The 19,591-nt window shown below is 41.1% G+C and overlaps 1 protein-coding gene and 1 long non-coding RNA gene across 4 annotated transcripts in view; one reads left to right on the top strand and one right to left on the bottom strand.

Annotated features, from left to right (window-relative positions):
• SH3RF3 (SH3 domain containing ring finger 3) overlaps positions 1-19,591 on the bottom strand; it is a 410,835-nt gene that overhangs the window by 156,541 nt on the left and 234,703 nt on the right. The gene's annotated exons all lie outside the window — the stretch shown is intronic.
• LOC118500767 lies at positions 5,799-19,117 on the top strand. Its single transcript, XR_004903349.1, has 3 exons — positions 5,799-5,812; positions 6,199-6,205; positions 18,582-19,117. It is a non-coding gene; the product is annotated as an uncharacterized LOC118500767 (long non-coding RNA).

Raw genomic sequence — 19,591 nt, 5'->3', positions numbered from 1 at the left:
ATAAAAACCTGCAAGAACAACACAAAAAATTGCAGGCCAGTATCTCTGGTAAAGACAGATGCAAAAATCCTAAACAACTGAATACAATAATACATTAAGAGGATCATACACTATGACCAAGTGAGGTTCATTCCAGGGAAGCAATTATGATTCAACATGCATAAGTCAATGTGGTATTATACCACATTAATAAAACAAAAAATACAAATCATATCATCCTATCAATAGATGTACAAAAAGACAAGATACAACATCCATTTGTGGTAAAAACACTTAATAAAATTGGTATAGAAGACAAGTACCTTCACATAATAAAGACTATATACAACAAACCCTCAACTAATATACTCAATGTTGAAAAACTAAAAGCTTTCCCTCTAAGATCAGGAATAGAAAAAAGATGTCCACTCCTACCACTTTTATTCAACATAGTACTGGAAGTTCTAGGCAGAGTAATTAGACAAGAAAAAAAATTAAAGGCATTCAAATTGGGAATGAAAAAGTAAGCCGTTACTATTTGCAGATGACATAATTCCATATATAAAAAACCTTAAAGACTCTACCAAAAGACTATTAGAAACAATAAGTAAATACAGTAAAGAGGCAGGATATAAAATCAATATACAATAATCCATTGAGTTTCTATATACTAACAACAATATAGCAAAAAGAGAAATGAAAAAAGTCCCATTTACAATTGTAACAAAAAGATAAAATACCTAGGAATAAACTTAACATAAGAGGTAAAGGACCTATACAATGAAAACTGTAAGATATTGTTGAAAGAAACTGAAAAGACATGAAGAAATGGAAAGATACTGTGTTCATGATTGGAAGAATTAATATTGTTAAAATGGCCATATCACCTAAAGTGATATATAGATTTAATGCCAACCCCATCAAAATCCCAGTGGCATTTTCGACAGAAATAGAACGAAAAAAGTCTAACATTTGTATGGAACCAGAAAAGACCTCGAATAGCCAAAACAGTCTTGAATTAAAAGAACAATGTCCAAGGTATCACACTCCCTGACTTCAAGCCACACCACAAAGCATCTGTAATTAAAACAGTCTGCCAATGGTATTGGCAGAAAAAAAAGACAGACCAGAGGAGCAGACTAGAGAGCCCAGAAATAAACCAACAAATACAGGGTCAATTAATTTATGACAAGGAGCCAAAAACTTACAATAGAGAGGTGAAGTCTCTTCAATAAACCATGTTGGGAAAACTGAAAAGCCACATGAAAATACAATGAAACTAGACTATTACCTAACACTATACATAAAAATTAACTCAATTTGGATTAAAGATTTGAATGTAAGATCAGAAACAATAAGATGCATAGACAAAAACACAGTCACTAAACTTATAAATCTTGGTCTTAGAGGGGCTTCTGTGAACTTGACCCCAAAAGTAAGGTAAGTAAAAGTAAAAATAAATGAAGAAAACTATGTGAAACTAAAAAGCTTCTAAACACCAAAAGAAACCATCAACAAAACAAAAAAGTAAACAACCAAATGGGAAAAGGTATTTGCAAATGATGGATGTGATAAGGGGCTAATATCCAAAATATATAAACTCAGGAGATACAAGATGGCAGGAGAATAGGTAAAAGTTATACTTACCTCCTTGCAGAACAAACCTGGAATTGCAACTAAAATGTAGAACAATCAGCCTGAATAACCAACTGAAAACTAGCTGAATGGAAGTCTTATAATGAAGGATTTACAGAAGAAACCACATCAAGCCTGTTATGTTAGGAAGGACAGAGACACACAAAGGGTTAGCCCTGCACCTACATGAGGCAATTGAAACTTTGGAGGGAAATCTCAGCTGCAAAGGTCCCTCCTGAGAAGCATGGGGTCATAATGACATGCTGGGCTCCTCACCCAGTCCAAAGCACCAGAGCCAGAAAAAGGTGCCCATATAACATCTGGCTGTGAAAATCAGTAAGAATTCTGTCTACCAGGAATAGAAACCCAGGCAAACTCTTAAAAAGCCAGTACACAAAATGTCACTTGCAGCCACTCACCCTGAGCTCTGGTCAGGGGAGGACAGCTTAGAGCAGACTGGAGTCATGCAAGAAGAGACAGGGTTATATGGATTCAGGGAGGGAGCTGAAGAATCAGCTGTCAGGGTCCTTGCACTGAGTCTTTCTCCCACTGTGCCCACAGACACAATCTTTCCTGGATTGAGCATTCCCCTCCATATATAATCAGCCTGGAGCATGCAATGGCCCTAGCCTCTTGACTCTGTGTCAACTCAACCCACCAAGCTCACACTCTGTGATAGTCAGCTGTCTGAGTCCATAATACAGAGGTCCGGGCAAACTCAGGTGGTGAGAGACTGAGTGTGTGGTTCAGACCAGCAATGCCCCAGGAGATACACTAGTCCCATCCTGCCCCACAGTGCAGACTTTCTAGGAGGGTCTTGAAAAGGTTCAGGAAGAGTCAGGAACAGATTAAGTTGTGGGGCTCCAGAACAGGAGCCATTTTATTGTCACATGCCCAGTGAGCATCACAGTTCCTGTGTGGAGTCGTTGCTTCACATGACCAAACTTTGGTCTGTTTGGGCCTGAGCAATTCTTCTGGCCTCAAAATGATGACTACCTGTGACCCCAACCCACTACAGAGATCCACAGAAACCTGGAAAGTGGTGGTTGGCCTTGGTGTACCCTAAAGCTTTTGCTGAGTAGCCTCAGATTCAGCACTGTGTGTGTGTGTGTGTGCACACTAGATCAGATGGATTTAATTGATATTTATAGAACATTTCACCCTAAAGCAGCAGAATATGCATTCTTTTCCAGTGCACATGGAAGATTTTCTAGGATAGACAACATGTTAGAACACAAAAAAGTCCAATAAATTTACGAATACTGAAATCATATCAAGCATCTTCTCTGATTACAATGGTATGAAGCTAGAAATCAATTACAAAAGAAAAACTGAAAAATGCACAAATGGAGGCTAAATAACATGTTAATAAACAATCAAGGGGCAACAATAAGTCAAGAGCGAAATCAAAAGATATCTTGAAACAAATGAAAACGAGAACAAAACAATCCAAAACCTACAGGACACAGCAAAAACTGTCCAAAGATGGAAATTTATAGCATTATGGGACTATCCGAAGAAACAAGAAAAATTTCAAATTAAAAATCTAATCTGATAAAGGAACTGGAAAAGAAATGAACAAACAAAGCCCAAAGTTAGTCGAAGAAAGACAATAATAAAGATCATAGGGGAAATAAATAAAATAAAGTTTATTTATCAAAAAATTCAAAATTTCAATGAAACTAAGAGATGTTTCTTTGAAAAGATAAACAAGATTGATAAGCCTTTATCCAGACGCATCAAGAAAAAAAGAGAGAACCCAAATATACAAAATCAGAAATGAAAGAGAAGTAACTGCTGATACTACAGAAATACAAATGAATGTAAAAAAATATTATGCACAACTATGTGATAACAAATTACACAATTTCAAAGAAATGCAAAAATTCCTAGGAATATACCATCTTCCAAAATTGAATCAAGAAAAACAGAAATTCTCAACATACCAATTACAACTAACAAATTAAAAGCAGCAATCAAAGAAAAATAAAAATCCCAACAAACATAAGTCCTGGACCAGAAGGCTTCACAAGTGAATTTTACCAGATATTCAAAGGAGGACTAAACCTATATTTCTCATACTACTCTAAAAAAGTCAGGAGGACAGAAGACTCTCAGGCTTATTTTACAAAGCCAGCATTACCCTAATTTCAAAACTAGATAAAGACACTACAAAGAAATAAAACTACAGGTCAATATTCCTGATGAACAGATAAAAAAAATCCTCAACAAAATAATAGCAAACAGGGTCCAGCAATAAATTTAAAAGATTGGATAAAAATATTCCATATCACTAGCTATAAGGGAAATGCAAATCAATACAACAATGAAATACCACCTTACATGTTAGAATGGCTGTTATCAATAAGACAAAAAATCAGTTCTGGAGAGGATGTGTAGAAAAAGGAACCCATATAAACTGCTGGTAGGAATGTAAACTGGTGTAGCTGCTATGGAAAACAGTATGGAGGTTCCTCAAATGATTAAAAATAAAGATGCCATATGAAAAGCAATCCTGCTTCTGGGTATCTTCCCAGAGACATTGAGAACACTTATTTATAAATGTCTATGTACCCTATGTTCATTGAGCATTATTCACAATAGCTAAGACATGAAAACCACCCAGTGTCCTTTGATGGATGACTGAATTAAGAAGTGGTACATACATACAAATGAATAGTGCTCAGTCATAAAACAGGATGAAATATGGCCATCCTGTGGCAACATGGATGAATCTTGAAAGTATGCTAAGTGAAATAATTCAGATGGAAAAATACAAGATCATAATATTTTACTCATATGTGGGATACTATACAAAAAGCAACGGATGAACAACAACAAAAACCCTCATAGATACAGACAACAGAATGATGGTAACCAAAGGGGAAGGGAGTTGGGAGAGGACAAAAGAGGCAAGAGGGGTCAAATACAAGGTGACAAAAGGAGACTAGACTTCAGGTAGTGAACACATAATAGGGTCTACAGACATTGTATTATTTTGTTGTACACCTGAAATTTATGTAATGTTACTAACAAATGTTACCCTAACAAATTTAATGTAAAAAGGAAAATCTGAAAGAATCAGTAAAAAACTCCTAAAACTGATGAGGAGTTATAGTAAGGTTGCAGGACAGAAGATTAATATATAAAAGTTAATCATTTTTCTATATACAGGCATGCCTTGGAGATACTACAGGTTTAGATCCAGACCACTGCAATACAGTGAATCATAATCTTCTTTGGAGGTGGAGAGTCTTGCCTTCAATTGGTTAAAAAAAAAAAAAAAGAATGTAATATTTGTGAAACAAAATAAAATGAGGTATGCATGTAATAATGAACAAGTGGGATTTGACATTAAGAACACAATACTGTCTACATTAGCATCTAAAAGTGAAAATACTTAGGTATAAATATAACAAAGTAAGTATAAATAGCTATATGAGAAAAACCACAAAACTCTGATCAGTGAAATCAAAGAAAAACAAAATAGAGAGATGTATATACTCATGGATCGAAGGACTCAATACTGTCACATTAGTTTTTTGTAACTTCTATATTTAGTGCAATCCCAGTAAAAATCTCAGCAAGTTATTTTGTAGATATTTACAAACTGATTATAAAGTTTTTATGGAAAGGCAAAAGGCCCAGAATAGCCAACATAATATTGAAAGAGAGAATAAAGGCAGAGAGACTATTTGACTTTAAGACTTACCATAAAGCTACGGTTTTCAAGACAGTGTGGTATTGGTGATAGAATATAAAAATAGATCAAAAGAACATAACAGAGCATCTACACATAAATATAGTTGACTGATCGCTGACAAAGGAACAATGACAATATAATAGAGAAAAGTCAGTTTTTTCAACAAATGGTGCTGAAACAATTCGACATTCACATGCAAAATATAAATCTAGACCAAGACTTTATACCTTTCAGAAAAAATAACTAAAAATGGATTACAGACTAAATATGAAACAAAAAATTATTAAACTCTTAGAAACTAACTTAGAAGAAAATCTAAGGATTTGGTAATGACTTTTAGGACAAAATGGCAAAGGACAGTCCATGAAAGAAAAATTGATAAGCTGGACTTCATTAAAATTAAAAATTTCTGTTCTGCAAATAAAACTGTCAAGAAAGTGAAAAAAGATTCTCTGTAGGACTTCTGGCCAAAATGGAGGTATAGGTAGACACACTGTGCCACCTCACACAACCAAAATAAGGACAACAATTTAGAAACAAAATAACAACCAGAACTGACAAAAAATTGAACTGCATGTAAGTCTGACAACCAAGGAATTAAAATAGACACATTCATCCAGACTGGTAGGAAGAGCAGAGTCTGGCAGTCAGGAGGAGAGGGGTCTTGGCAAAAAAAAAAGCAGTGGTACCGGGTGCACAAGGCAGCAGCCTACAAACCCCGGGTGCACAAGTCCTCAGTGGGTGGACCCTGGGCGCAGAGTGGCAACAGGCAGACCCAGTGAGGCGGCGATTGTGAAGCAGGGCACAGAGCACAAGGTGGCTGGCTGACTGAGCAGTCCCACATTCCTGTGCGGATAAACCAGGCAGAACTGGGGAGTGAGACAGGCAGTGCATGCCAGGGACCCAGCACTGGGAAATAAAGCCTCAAACCACTGACAGAAAACACCTCTAGGGGTTGAGGTGCTGGGAGACTTCCAGCCTCACAGGAGAGTTCGTTAGAGAGAACCAGAGGGTCCTAGAACATACACAAGCCCACCCACATGGGAATCAGCACCAGAAAGGCCCAGTTTGCTTGAGGGAAGCAGCAGAAGGGACTGAAATCTGACAGAGAGCGAGCAAGCACCACTGTTCCCTCTCAGACCCTGCCACCACATACAGTGTCACAACCCAACAACTGGGTTGCCCCACCATGGTGAACACCTAAGGCTATGTCTCTCATATGTAACAGGTGTGACAAGACAAAAAAATGGTCCAAACAGAAGAACAGATCAAAACTCCAGAGCAAATACAAGTAAGCAACGAAGAGATAGCCAACCTATCAGATGCACAGTTCAAAGCACTGGTAATCAGAATGCTCACAGAATTGGTTCAATTTGGTCACAAATTAGACAAAAAAATGAAGGCTACACTAAGTGAAATGAAGAAAAATGCACAATCAATGGTGTGGACTAGAAGGAAGAAAGAAACAACTAAACAGAAAAGAATGAAGAAACAAGAATTCAAAAAATGAGCAGAGGCTTAGGAACCTCCAGGACATGTTTAAACATTCCAACATCCGAATTATAGGGGTACCAGAAGGAGAAGAGGAAGAGCAACAAGTGGGAAAGTTATTTCAACAAATAATAAAGGGGAACTTCCTCAATCTGGCAAAGGAAATAGACTTCCAGGACATCCAGGAAGCTCAGAGAGTCCCAAAGAAGTTGGACCCAAGGAAGAACACACCAAGGCACATCATAATTACATTACCCAAGATTAAAATTAAAGAGAATCCTATAAGCAGCAAGAGAAAAGGAGGCAGTTACCTACAAAGGAGTTCCCATCAGACTGTCAGCTGATTTCTCAAAAGAGACCTTGCAGGCAAGAAGGGACTGGAAAGAATTATTCCAAGTCATGAAAGGCAAGGACCTACATCCAAGATTGCTCTCGCTAGCAAAGCTTTCATTTAGAATGGAAGGGCAGATAAAGTGCTTCTCAGATAAGGTCAAGTTCAAGGAGTTCATCATCACCAAGCCCTTATTATGTGACATGTTAAAGGGATTTATCTAAGAAAAATAAGATAAAAAATATGAATAGTAAAATGACAGCAAACTCACAATTACTAACAACTACACCTAAAACAAAAACAAACTAAGGAAACAACTAGAACAGGAACAGAACCACAGAAATGGAGATCACATAGAGGGTTAGCACCAGGGGAGTGGGAGGAGGAGAGAGGGGGAAAAGGTAGAGAGAATAAGTAGCATAGATGGTAGGTAGAAAGTAGACAGGGAGAAGGCAAGAATAGTATGGGAAATGTAGAAGCTAAAGAACTTATGACACACAGACATGAACTAAAGGGGGGAATGTGGGCTGGAGAGGGTGTTCAGGATGGAGGGGAATGAAGGAGGGAAATGGAACAACTGTAATAGCATAATCAATAAAATAGAAATAAAAATAAAAATAAAGAAAGTGAAAAAGCGAGCTATGGACTCATGTAAATATCTGTAAAGGACATATCTGATAAAGAACTGTTATCCAAAACACACAAAAAAAACTCTTAAAATGCAGTAATAAGAAAACATACAATCCAATTTTAAATAGGGTCAAAGATCCTAACATTCATCTCACTAAAGAAGATATACAGATGTCAGGTTAGCAAAGGAAAAGATGTTCTATTTCATATGTCATCAGGAAAATGCAAATTAAAACAACAATGAGATACACCTATTAGAGTAGTGAAATCTGAATACTAACAGCACCATGTGCTGATGAGGCTGTGGAGTCACAGTGACTCTCATTCATTTCTGGTGGGGATACAATATAGTGCAGACACACTGAAAGACAGCTCAGTGGTTTTTTTACATAACTAAACATACTCTTAACTTTAGAAGCCAACAATCATATTGTTTGGAAAACAAGCTGAATACTTATGTCTACACAAAAGCCTGCACATGGATATTTATAGCAGGTTTATTTACAATCACTAAAGCTTAAAAGCAATAAAAATTCTTCAGTAGGGCATTAGATAAACAAGCTCAAGTGCTATAAAGAAATGAACTTTTAAGCCATGAAAACATATGGAAGAAACTTAAATGCATATTACTAAATGAAAGAAGGCAATATGAATATACTACATACTACATCTAACTATATGACATTGTGGAAAAGGTAAAACTATACAGACAAAATGATTAATGGTTTCTAGGGTCTGGTGAAGGAGGGATAAATCAGCAGAGCACTGAGGATTTGGGGGGCAGTAAAACTGCTCTTTATGATACTATAATGATGAATATATGTCATTACACATGTACCCAAAGAATGAACAACACCAAGTGAAGCCTAATTTAAACTATAGGCTTTTGGGTGGCATGATGTGTCGCTGCATACTCATAAGTTGTAACAAATGCACCACTCCAGTGGGGATGTTGATAATGGGAAATGCTGTGCATGTGTGGAGACAGGAGGCATATGGAGAATCTGTATACATTCCACTTGATTTAGGAAGGAGCCTAAAACTGCTCTACAAATTAAATCTATTTAAAAACCCAGCTAATGGCACCAAAGTGATGAAAATGAACTACTAAAGACCCTACAATAATACTGGTACAGCTCATAAACTCAGTGTTGAGAGAAAACAGAGTTGGACACAAAAGCATGTTTTGCATATTTCATGTATTTGAAGTATAAGAATAGACAGAACTAATGTATGGTGTTAGAAGAGATGGGAGAAGGGAAATGTGGAGGTACTGGGGTGCTGACATCCCATTTTTTCCACTAGGTATTGATTATAAGGATATATTCTTTCCAATATCATGCTGCATAATTTTGATCAATGAACTTGTGAGTACATTATGTTATATTTAGATACAACAGTTTTCTAATAAAACATAATGGTATAGATAAGTTATGGCATACCTTGAATATTGCATTGGTACTAACACATCTCTAAAGGGACTTAACATTCTAAGGAAGCCAGTCATTATGTGAACAGTCTCAAATCAAGTTACAGAAAGCTGGAGAAGAAAGTGGGATCACCAAGCCTGAGAAATGAAAAAGCTGGTGTGATTACTGTCTCTGAACTTTGGCATCACTGCCAAACTGAATAGCCTAGCTTAGTCTGGGTTACCCAGAGGGTGGGATCAGCTCCCCTTTATGTGAGATTAGAACATATAGGGAAGCTGTCCAAAAATGAGTATAGTCTTAGGTCAGGGAATCTGCCACCACTCTAAGTGTTAGGCAGTGCCCACCTGTTCCATATACAGCCACCAATGTATGAGCATCCCTTAAGTGCCAGGCATGGGAAGGAAACTATCCTTTCTCAAGGAGAGCTCAGTACCAGGTAGGAAAGGCCCAATCATAAAGCTATGGATATTATCCCATATTGTAGGGGACCAGCTTGTTTTGGTCTGGCAACTATGACTCAGCTCTGTATGGAAAATCTACAGAAGTAAGGTGGTGGGCAGGAGCCAGACCTTCAAACCAAGTTTTCCTGGAATCAGGCCTAGAAAATGCATACAGATTGTTATGGCTTGCTCTTGCTAAAACTCCATCACCCTGGTCTGAAACAGTAGTTGTGTATTGTCTATCTTTAAGGTAATTTCCAAAGCCTGTGTGAGTTTTCCCAAGGACAGAGCTAATCAGCTCACTGCCTTTCCCTTCTGCATGTTATTTTCATTTCCTTGATTGTACCTAAAATGTAGACAATAATATTCTATGTAATAGATAATAAATCCTTCTTTGACGTAAAACCCAAGAAAAACAATCAAAGCCTGTTTAAGCAAGGGTCAGGGAGCTGTCCTCTTGAGAAAGTGGTCGAGGCACTCAGAGGTGCTCCAAGGCACTCTCCTCTTGAAAGAATGGCTGTGCCATTATTTTTCTCCATAGGATTGCTGTAGCCTGTGCATTTATTACTGTCTTCAGTCACAACAGGTAGACTCAGCTGGCCAGAGTCCGCCACACCATATGATGTAATTACAGTAAAATCCCATTGTAATGCATGAATGGGATTCAAAATCCAATCATGTCAAATGTGCTGTGAGGTTAGTGATGTGAACAAGTGGAATCTGCACAGTTCCACCTGCCTATCAGATGTAAATTCAATGTCTCAGCTGTGATTTGGTGGCACCTGGTGGCAGGTGTCTAATCTGACTCGAATATTGATGGGGGCAATTCTGGGTCCTATGGCTGCTCTAGAATGCTCCTATTTATCTGGAACACATTTTTGGAGACACTAGGTTGGGAGATTACTGGGTACAGACAGATAGATAGCTGCTTTGCATACACACCAATAAGTATCTAACTACCTCTAACCCAAACTCATGAAATGGAGACAACCTCTAATGAGGATCATTTGAGTGCCAGGTAACAAGAAAATTCACTCTTGTGTGTCAGTACTACCAGCATGGAATCTGGTGTGTTCTGGAAAGAATAATGACTTCTCCCACCATGAATGCAGGATCAGGACAACTATTTTTTATAGCTGAGCACATCATGTCTCAAAGTCCTGTAACCAGTGCTTTCAGGAGAACAAGGAAAGGGGAAATACCTGTTGTGGCCTCTTTGGTACATTAAGACACTAAGTGAACTTCCTATATGACAATGGCAAAACCCACCTGCATTGGTTGGACATGAGTTTTCAGTTGCTGTTTCATGAAGAATGGCAGCCCCTGAAGCTCAATGTGGTGGGGCTGCAGGCAGCCTCAGAACAAAGTTCTGTTTCCCAGAAGCAAATGGGATGTCTAAGGAAACACTACATGCCTGGCTTGCATAATGGCTGTATGTCACAGGTCAGCAAACCTTTCTAGAAAGAGCCAGATGGTCAATATTTCATGATTTGCAGGCCATGCTGTCACTGTCACTGTCACATATTCAACCCTGCTGTTTTCATGTGAAAGTAACCAAAGAGGACATGTAAATGAAGGAGCCCAGCTGTGGATCAAGAAAACTTTATTTATGAAAACAGCAGCAGGTGAGCATGTTTGACCTGAAGCTTACCGAGCCTTGCTTGATGTAGATGAATAAATACAATCTAACTAGACCCACAGAACTGCAGACAGTTGGGAGGGGCAGACAAGTTTCTGGCCCAATATGGCAGCAGTGAGGATTTTACAAATGAAGGTTGTTTTCAGGGCATCATTTCAGTCTCAAATGCATGACTTGATTTAATTTCCAGGACTCATGTAAACTGCTCATTATGCACTGTGGGTAAGTAGACTTCCACATGCTGTTTCCCCTGTTCCCTGAAATGTCTAAGCTTTGAAAATACACCATATGCATCATCATGGTGGAGGCTCTCCATTGTATATATGTGGCCTCAGTGTGGTCCAAAATGATTGTAAGTCTGGGCCATGAACATAATGTGGTTATTAAAAAGAATATGGCCTTTCTTCCCAAGCCCCAGTAGGAAATACATTTGCAAAGAATTTAGGTACCAAAGTATTACCACTACATAAAAGGGGCCTTTACACTGCATTTATAATTCATTTGCCTAACTCTCCTGCAGTGTGCGCATTCCTTTCTACCTGGGGAAAAGTAGGGCTGTAAATAGAGGGACTGACTCTGTGAAGGACAGAAGCTGCAGAGTAGAGCACTGACCTGCTGGGAGACTGGAGTGGCTATTCCTACAGAAGCCTCTGGATGCCACTAAAGGTGGCAGGTAGAGCACACTGTCCTTCAATACTGCAAAGGTCCATCTCAGTCAATGTCACAGTTCATGTATCAAAGGCTTAGCCTGAAACTATGTTCACTGAAAACCTTGGACAGTTCCTTCAGCAGCTCTGGACAAACCAACCTCTGAAGGCTCAGTATTTTACCCTCCTCAATGAGCCATATGGCAACATCACATATAAAACACCTAGAAACATCCCTCAAAAAGCCATTAATAGTAAGCAAATCACTCTCCTGGAGTGCTCTCCAACTCCTCTAAGCTCCTCCTTCACCTGAGTCAAGAGGTTTCCAAGAAACTACAAGGGAACCAGAGCAAGAGGCAAAGACAGCCCCTTTAGAGCCTCTGCATTGCTGTAGCCTGCTCAGTGTGGCTATGGCCACAGCTCCACTCCCTGCAGTGTGACTGGGGACCAGGCCCTATCTCTGACAGCACTGCCTTGTCAGAATGCAAGCCAGCCACAGATAGAGCTTCTAACTCACTGTGTTTCACAGAAAGAAGGAAAAATTTTAAAGGGAAAAGCTCAAATATTTCCTCAACCTTTTGTCAAAGAAAGGACACAAAATTATTCATTCCTCTGATAGTTGTAGCAGTTCTAAGTGAGGCTCTTAATGGAATCCTAGCTGCCATGTATCCCCTGTGGTCCTGCTGAGGTCTCAGGTGACTGTGACTTTCGGGAGCCCAGGGTCTTTCTCCTGTTGTCTGTGTGGATTCACAGGTGCCAGAGGCCTACAACTGCTCAAAGGCAAAAAACTATGAGTGAGGCAGACTTGCCATGGGCTCTCAGTGCTCAGGAGAACCTACAGCCACAGGGTAGGCCCAGGTAGAAATGGGGAGGTCACAGGTCAAATGTCATACCCCTGTTAGTGCTTGGAGCTCTCTCCATTACAGACACACATACTCAGGCTCTGCATACATATACATACCACATGCACACACACACATGCCTTCCAACAGGGTGGGGTCTCAGGTGTCATGAAGATACTTCTCCTGATCTTCCTACTGTGGGCTGTGAACACTTGAGAGTGGGACTCTGTGCCCACTCACTGGCCTGACACCTACCCCCACACCTGGAACCCAATTTAGGATTGATAAATGTCTTTAAAATGAATAAATATACAAAGGAAGATGGAATAGGATAAACTTACACTCTCTTTAGTGTTGGGGACAGCCTGCTTGGTCTCAGGAAGCTGTAACCCCCCATGACTTAGGCTAAATGAGAGACCTCTGGACCAGGAGCCACTAAGGAGACAAAACTTATTTCCCTGGCATGAACGCTGCCTGTTCTGTGCCTGACCTCCTAAGCTTGATCAGTTAGCCAATGATGGGTAAGATTTCCCTAGGAGGGAATCATCTAAGACAGACATGATCACATGGAGGCTTCTGGGAAGAGACTCAGAGTTGTGGAAATGAAGGGGTGATGGACATCAACCCCTGCCCCCTTGGCTTTGTCAAAGCCTGAGTCCTTGTTCTTAGAAGTGAGAAATCCAAGTCTCCTGGCTGCCTTTGTCTCCTCTGTTGACTCAGGCCTGTGGAAATAGCAGGGGTGGTGCAGCCCAGACCAGAAATGGCAGACCCCTGAGGTAATCAGGCCTGGGACATACAATATGCAAGATCCTGTGAGATCTGTTTGCTAGAGGATGTTATTAGATTAGAATATGAAGGCACAAGCAGGAAACGAGACTAGCCTTTTAGGTCCTGTAGTGATAAAACCCCAAACTCTGTCCAGAACCACAGTGGGGGTTCTGTCTGCATCTTTGTAAGTCACCTACTTCTTTGTATCTTTTCTGCCAGACTGTGAATCCACAAACTAAGTCTGTATTCTCAATAAAAATCTGCCTGGGAATGGAAACAGGGAGCTCTCCACTAGAGAGAGTGGCCGTTCTGTCTCTATTTCCCCACAGGACCTGGTTGTCTCTGTGTATGTTTTTCTCGTGTGTTGATGAGCATCTGCAGCAGAGATAGATACTGCTGGCTGGTATACGCCACACTTTAGTAAGACCAGCTGACCCCAGTAAGACCAGGCCAAGGCCAAGCACCCTACTTAGCCTCACTGTCAAATATGTATTTATAGTCCTGGGTGCCCTTCACTGATCACACTGGAGATAAATGGAGAATAGATGATGGATGACCCCATCCTCAGGAATCCTGCATTTCAGCCAGGACACACAGACAACTGTATAAATATAAATACCTTCTTGGGAGGAGTGAATGAGAATGTGGAGAGCTGGGTAAGGAACCTCCATCACAAGGGTCAGGGCACTCTGAATGGCATGCAGACAGGAGTGGGGCATCCAGACCTGTGGAGACAGCTGCAGAAGGCCCACAGAAGCTTGCAATGTGGCTATAGAGACAAGGGACCTAGACATCAGCATGGCTGGGAGTGCAGTGAGCCAGGGGCAAAGTGTTGGCAAAAGGCTTGGGAGAGGGCAGGTAGAGGGTCAAGTAGGGTCATACAGACAGCACAGACTATGATGTTGACTCTAGGGAAGACAGAAGCCATCTGACACAGGGTGAAAGGCTCTTGGGCTCCACCTGTTGAGGGGGAATGGGCTAGGGGCACCCACAATGAGCAAGGGAGACAGTTGGGCAGAGAGTGTGAGGCCTATCCTGGGAGAAGAGATCACACTGTGAATAGTTTTGAAAACACTTCTTGACCCAAGCTTCAGAACTATCCCTAGCTTTGTCTACAAATCAACATGGTTTCCAGTACCATTTGTCTGACCCTTCTCTTGATATTGAAATAAGGGGTTGAGCAATGACAGTCTTCAGCAGCCCCCTCCCTAGGTTTCCTCTGAACCCTGCTCCCTGGTCACAAGTGCTCATAAATTGATCCCTTGAGTAAAGACACTTTCTTCAAAAAGGCCAAGTGGCACTCTGAGGTGGCTGAAGGGCTACAGTCCAGCTGGAAGTAGGGATCCAGAACCTAAGAGCCAAGGTAACTGAGTTCCTTGGGTAACTTTTTCAGAGCAAAGTAGCCTGAGAAGAATGCAGAGCTGAGGAAGAAGAGGAGACAGAGCCCCTGGCTTTCCTGAGGCTCATCAGCTTTGGTCCATGATCACCAAGTTTGTGAGTGTTCCCAGCGCTAAAGCATATCCAACTTCCCCGCAGAAAGAGGTAGGGATGACATGGTGGGTGCAGGGGGCACCTGCTAATGGGGACAGAAGCCTTGCCACAGGGCTGAGGGGACTTCTACCCCTGGGCAATTCTCCCAAGATTAGATACCAGGAAAATGAGAGTACAATGGACTAGTCATGGAATTCTAAGCTCTCCATGTAGCATATGTCCTGGGAAGGATGTTTATTTTTCTGTGAGAGTTCTGGGCTAACACAAAAAGTCAAATGTATCTGACAGAACTGCAACTTTTCCTGGAAAAGGAAGAAAGCAGAGTGGCAGAAAGCAAATATTTATTGAATGCAAATTCTGAGCTCAGTTCTAAATGCCCTCGCTCATTGAATCCTATTATAAATTCCATTTCATACTTTAAAAAGAACCTCAAAATGTCCCAAAATCACTGGTGCCAAAGTCACGATAACAAAAAACATATGATAATCTGAATCTTTGTCTACCTGACTCTAGAGCCCAAACTGCCTCCATTTGATGTTTACCTAAGCCTGTCCCCTGGATCAGAAAAACATCATTTGGGATTAATGCTGGGTTGATTCACAAAGGAGAGAATTCCCACAAGTTGGAAATGATGATTAAACATCCAGCAGTATAAGAAGATTGTATAGAAGGGTTGACACCAACAGGAGAAAAGTCTGATAGATCAGAACAAACTGTGATGGTATTTTAAAAGGGTTTCTGCCAACTCAAAGCATCCCTTCAGTGCTGGCTGGGGAAGGAAAGGTGCCAGATGGTGATCAGAAAGGAACTCTCTCTATCTCCACGAGTCCTGTGGTTTTGATAGGGGACTCAAGAGTTGGAAAATTTTAGTTTAAGGTGAAAAGTTATAAGCCTAGCAAGTAATGTGTATGTTAAAGCTTTTGTTTCAGAAACTACAGATAAGGCCTGTCCTTGCTCCTGGGAAAACAGCTGACCTCCTGGGGCACTGCTAAAGATTACCACCTGGGGACAACTGGAAGCATCAGGGCCTTTGTGTGTTCCAGGAAGAGACAGATGACCACAGGCTTCTGGGAACAGCTAACTGCCCAGGACAGGAACGTTGCAGCTTCTTTCACCTAATCCTCCCTGAATCTCAAAGCCCTCAGGGCACCTTGTTTATTCCCTGCTATAAAAACGTTGGCCTGGAAAGAAAAGACTAGATGGTCTGTTAGGGTATGAAACCACCATCTTCTCAGATTGCCGGCCATCTGAATAAAGCGCCCATAAAAGATTCAATCACTGTCATTGCTTATAGGTTTAGTAGTGACAGGCAGCCTGAACGTCAGTGTCTTTTCCATTTTCAGTTTTGCACACAGCAAGCATGATGGGAGGCTAGAGGGATAAGATTCGAGCAAACACAGTGTGAGCCTCAGGTCCCCACTGAAAGTTGGGTGCAAAAGTGGTTCTACTATTGGCCATACACAGACTGAGAAAATCTCATGACCTTGGAAGATTCTTGAGCATTACAGAGTGACTTTACTAAAGGGCAGCCCCAGGCCTTTAATCCAACACAGCTCCCGGCAAGGTGATAAAAGTGTCCTCATTCACTGAAAGTTACATGGCTAGAGTTCAGTAAACATTTGCTGAATCCTGTAGTTGAGTGAAAATATGTTAACATGGAGTAGGCTGCCACAAAAAGGAACGGACCTCAAGGTCCTGTCTCCTTGGCCAAGCCCTAAGCTCAGATCTTTACTTGACTCACTTAGGTCTCCATACCCCCAGGGTAGGTATCAGTGTCCTAATCTTGGGGATAAGGAGCTAGTGGCCTAGAAATGTTAAGTGTTTTCCTAAGGTCACACAGTTCAGGTCCATTGTGGGATTCCCCAGCTGCACAGTCCCTGCACCAAACCTAACCCGTCCTGTGGATCTGGAGGGCAGCATGCATCAAAGTCTCAGCCTGGAAGGAACCAGCTAACAGAGCCTGGGGACAGCACACTGCTTTCCTGTAGTCATTTTATTTGCCCACATGCAGCTTTGGGGAGTGGGACTAAAATAGGCTTTTTATAGTTGCTTTTTTAAAAGTAATTATTCATTCCCTTCTTAAATGAAACAAAAACTTTGGTTTTAAAATGACTTTAATGAATGCAATTTTAATAAGACTGTTCAAAATCCCCCAACATAATTCAAAATAAAAACAATGCCAACCTCAGAATAACTCTAAGGAAGTCTAGCAGAGTTCTAATTTTTCCTGTGAGGACTACTTTAATGTTTTTTGAAGTATCAAATATTAAATGCTATCACTGAATATTTTGGAGCACTTTACTAAATACCAGGCTTCCTGGGTGACCAGCATATCTCATTATTCTCTGAAATTGTTTTCTGAACACTTATTCCTTGACTGTTTCTCCCACTAGACTTCAGGCTCCAGGACAGCAGTGAGTCTGTCTGCAACTTCCAGATACAGCACAGCTCCCAGTAGTGTGGGGATTGTTATATCTCTATTAAGTAGACAAATGCCCCTCTGTACTCTTGTCCAGTGGGCTCTGGTCTTCACCTTGGAGCTCAGTGTCCCAGGAAAAGGCTGGAAGAATGGAGCCAGTTATGGTGGTGAAGGAAAGGCAAGCTTTGGCACCCTGCAGGAGAAGTGGGGAGGGGGTACTCCAGGGCTCTGCAGTTGTCATTTCTTGGTAAGCTCTCCTTGGTGAAATTCTGAAGCCCAGAAACAAGGTTTAGCAAGGGCCCATCCAGACCATGAGATGTTGTTGGAGTCCCTGCTATTGGTCCAAAGAGATAACACAAGGTATCACAGAATCACAGAGGGTTCATCTTCAGGGCAGATTCTTGAGAGTCCATTGGGCAGAGAAGTGTGCAAGGTAGGGATTCAGTCTGCCTGGCACTCAGGGCAGCTTGCCACAGTCACCTCAGACTAAGAGAAAGAGGGAGCGAGAAGATGAGGAAAGAGAGAGCTGGGGGTAGGGAAGAGGGAACCTGGATGCCAGAGAACAACTGGAGTTAGCTTCAGAAAACCTTGACAAAAGGAAGGAATAAAGAGTTGAATGTAGAATGAAAAAGAAATAGATTATTCACTGTCGTGTGAACAATGGAACAAGACATGATTAGTAGCCATGCACTGGATGTGCCAATTTTGCTCAGAAGTGGTGTACAAAATACGCTAACAGTTCCCCCACCCTAGAAAGCTCAGTGCCACAGCCAAGTTGTGCACTATGAAGATGGAAAGAGTACAATGTCCTCTCAGAAGTGGGAAGAATGTGAGCTTTAAAGTTAGAGATTTGAGTTAGAATTCCAGCTCTGTTATTGACAACTTTCTATTGGGGTGGTGGAGGGGGAGAGAGAACAGGTGGTGGAGGGAGGAAAGGAGAAGGAAAAGGAAAGAGAGTGACAGAAGGAGGAAGAACAGAGATGCCCAAGTCCCCAGCCCTGGGTAAAAGTGGTAGCCTCTTTGAGCTTTGGTTCCAACATCAAGAAGACAGTGAGGATGAAAAACAGGGTTCTACAGTAAATAAGATCACTGGGTGATCTGATCATAAATTCCTAACTGGGCAGGTCCTGCCTAAGCATGTAACTTCTTCACTAAAAGGCTTAACTTTGCCTTAAGCCAGCCCTGTCCACTGTTTCTGTGCACTTAGGCTAACACATCTTTGAAATAAGTCATGGCCACTCTCAAGAGAGCACATAAGCTTGTTAACTATCCTGTAATACAATCCCATCCTTGTTTTCTCCACCTCCATGGAATCTTCCTTATGTCTCCTCCTTAATTCCAAATGCATACAACAAGTTTCAAAACTGTTATTCTGTGAAGCATTTGAGGTCTTGTTCCAGGCATATGTCCTCAGTTTGGCTCAAAGAAACTCTTATAAAATTTTTCTACAGCTTGGATGTTTCTTAGGTAGACAACAGCTCCAACTACTTCCCTTAGAACCTTGGTGGTTGTGAAGATAAAGTCTCAGAAATCACCCTGGCTGTTGTAACTCAGTTGGTTGGAGCATTGTCCCATAACTGAAACATTGCATGTTCAATCCCAGCAGGGGCAAATGCCTACATTGTGGCTTTGTTCCCCAGTCTGGGCACATGTGGGGGTAACCAATTGATGCTTCTCTCTTGCACTGATATTTCTCTCTGTCCCTTCTTCTTTATCTAAAAGCAATGAAAAAAATGTCTTCGGGTAAGGATACAAAAAGAAGTTATAAACATAAAACCTCAGTACAGATAAATCCATGAGAACTGTTTCACAGCCACCCAGCATGAATAGAAGTGTCAAAGACCCTCTGATGCCCTCCCCTGAAAATAAGGAAGGAGGGAGCCACGCAGATGAGAATGGGGCACAATTTGTCATGGATGTGAAAGGGCCATCAAGGGCTAAGGGCTGTCACCTCTGTCCTGTGATGCTTGCCAATCTCCAAGGTCTTTCACTTGCTCTCCTGGAACAACTCCACTGGTAAGTATTGTTTAGCTTGTCACTAACTGGGTCCCTCTGGATCTCTAGAAGACAAGGCAGTGACATGTTGGTTTCTGTGCCCAACCACCCAGCCCTGTGATCAGAAGGGGATCTTTGCAGAGTTCCTCCT

The sequence above is a fragment of the Phyllostomus discolor genome, chromosome 5, assembly GCF_004126475.2.
Source record: "Phyllostomus discolor isolate MPI-MPIP mPhyDis1 chromosome 5, mPhyDis1.pri.v3, whole genome shotgun sequence".
Lineage (NCBI taxonomy): Eukaryota > Metazoa > Chordata > Mammalia > Chiroptera > Phyllostomidae > Phyllostomus > Phyllostomus discolor.
Note: the sequence above shows the minus strand (reverse complement) of the source record. Positions and strands in the feature narration are given on the sequence as shown.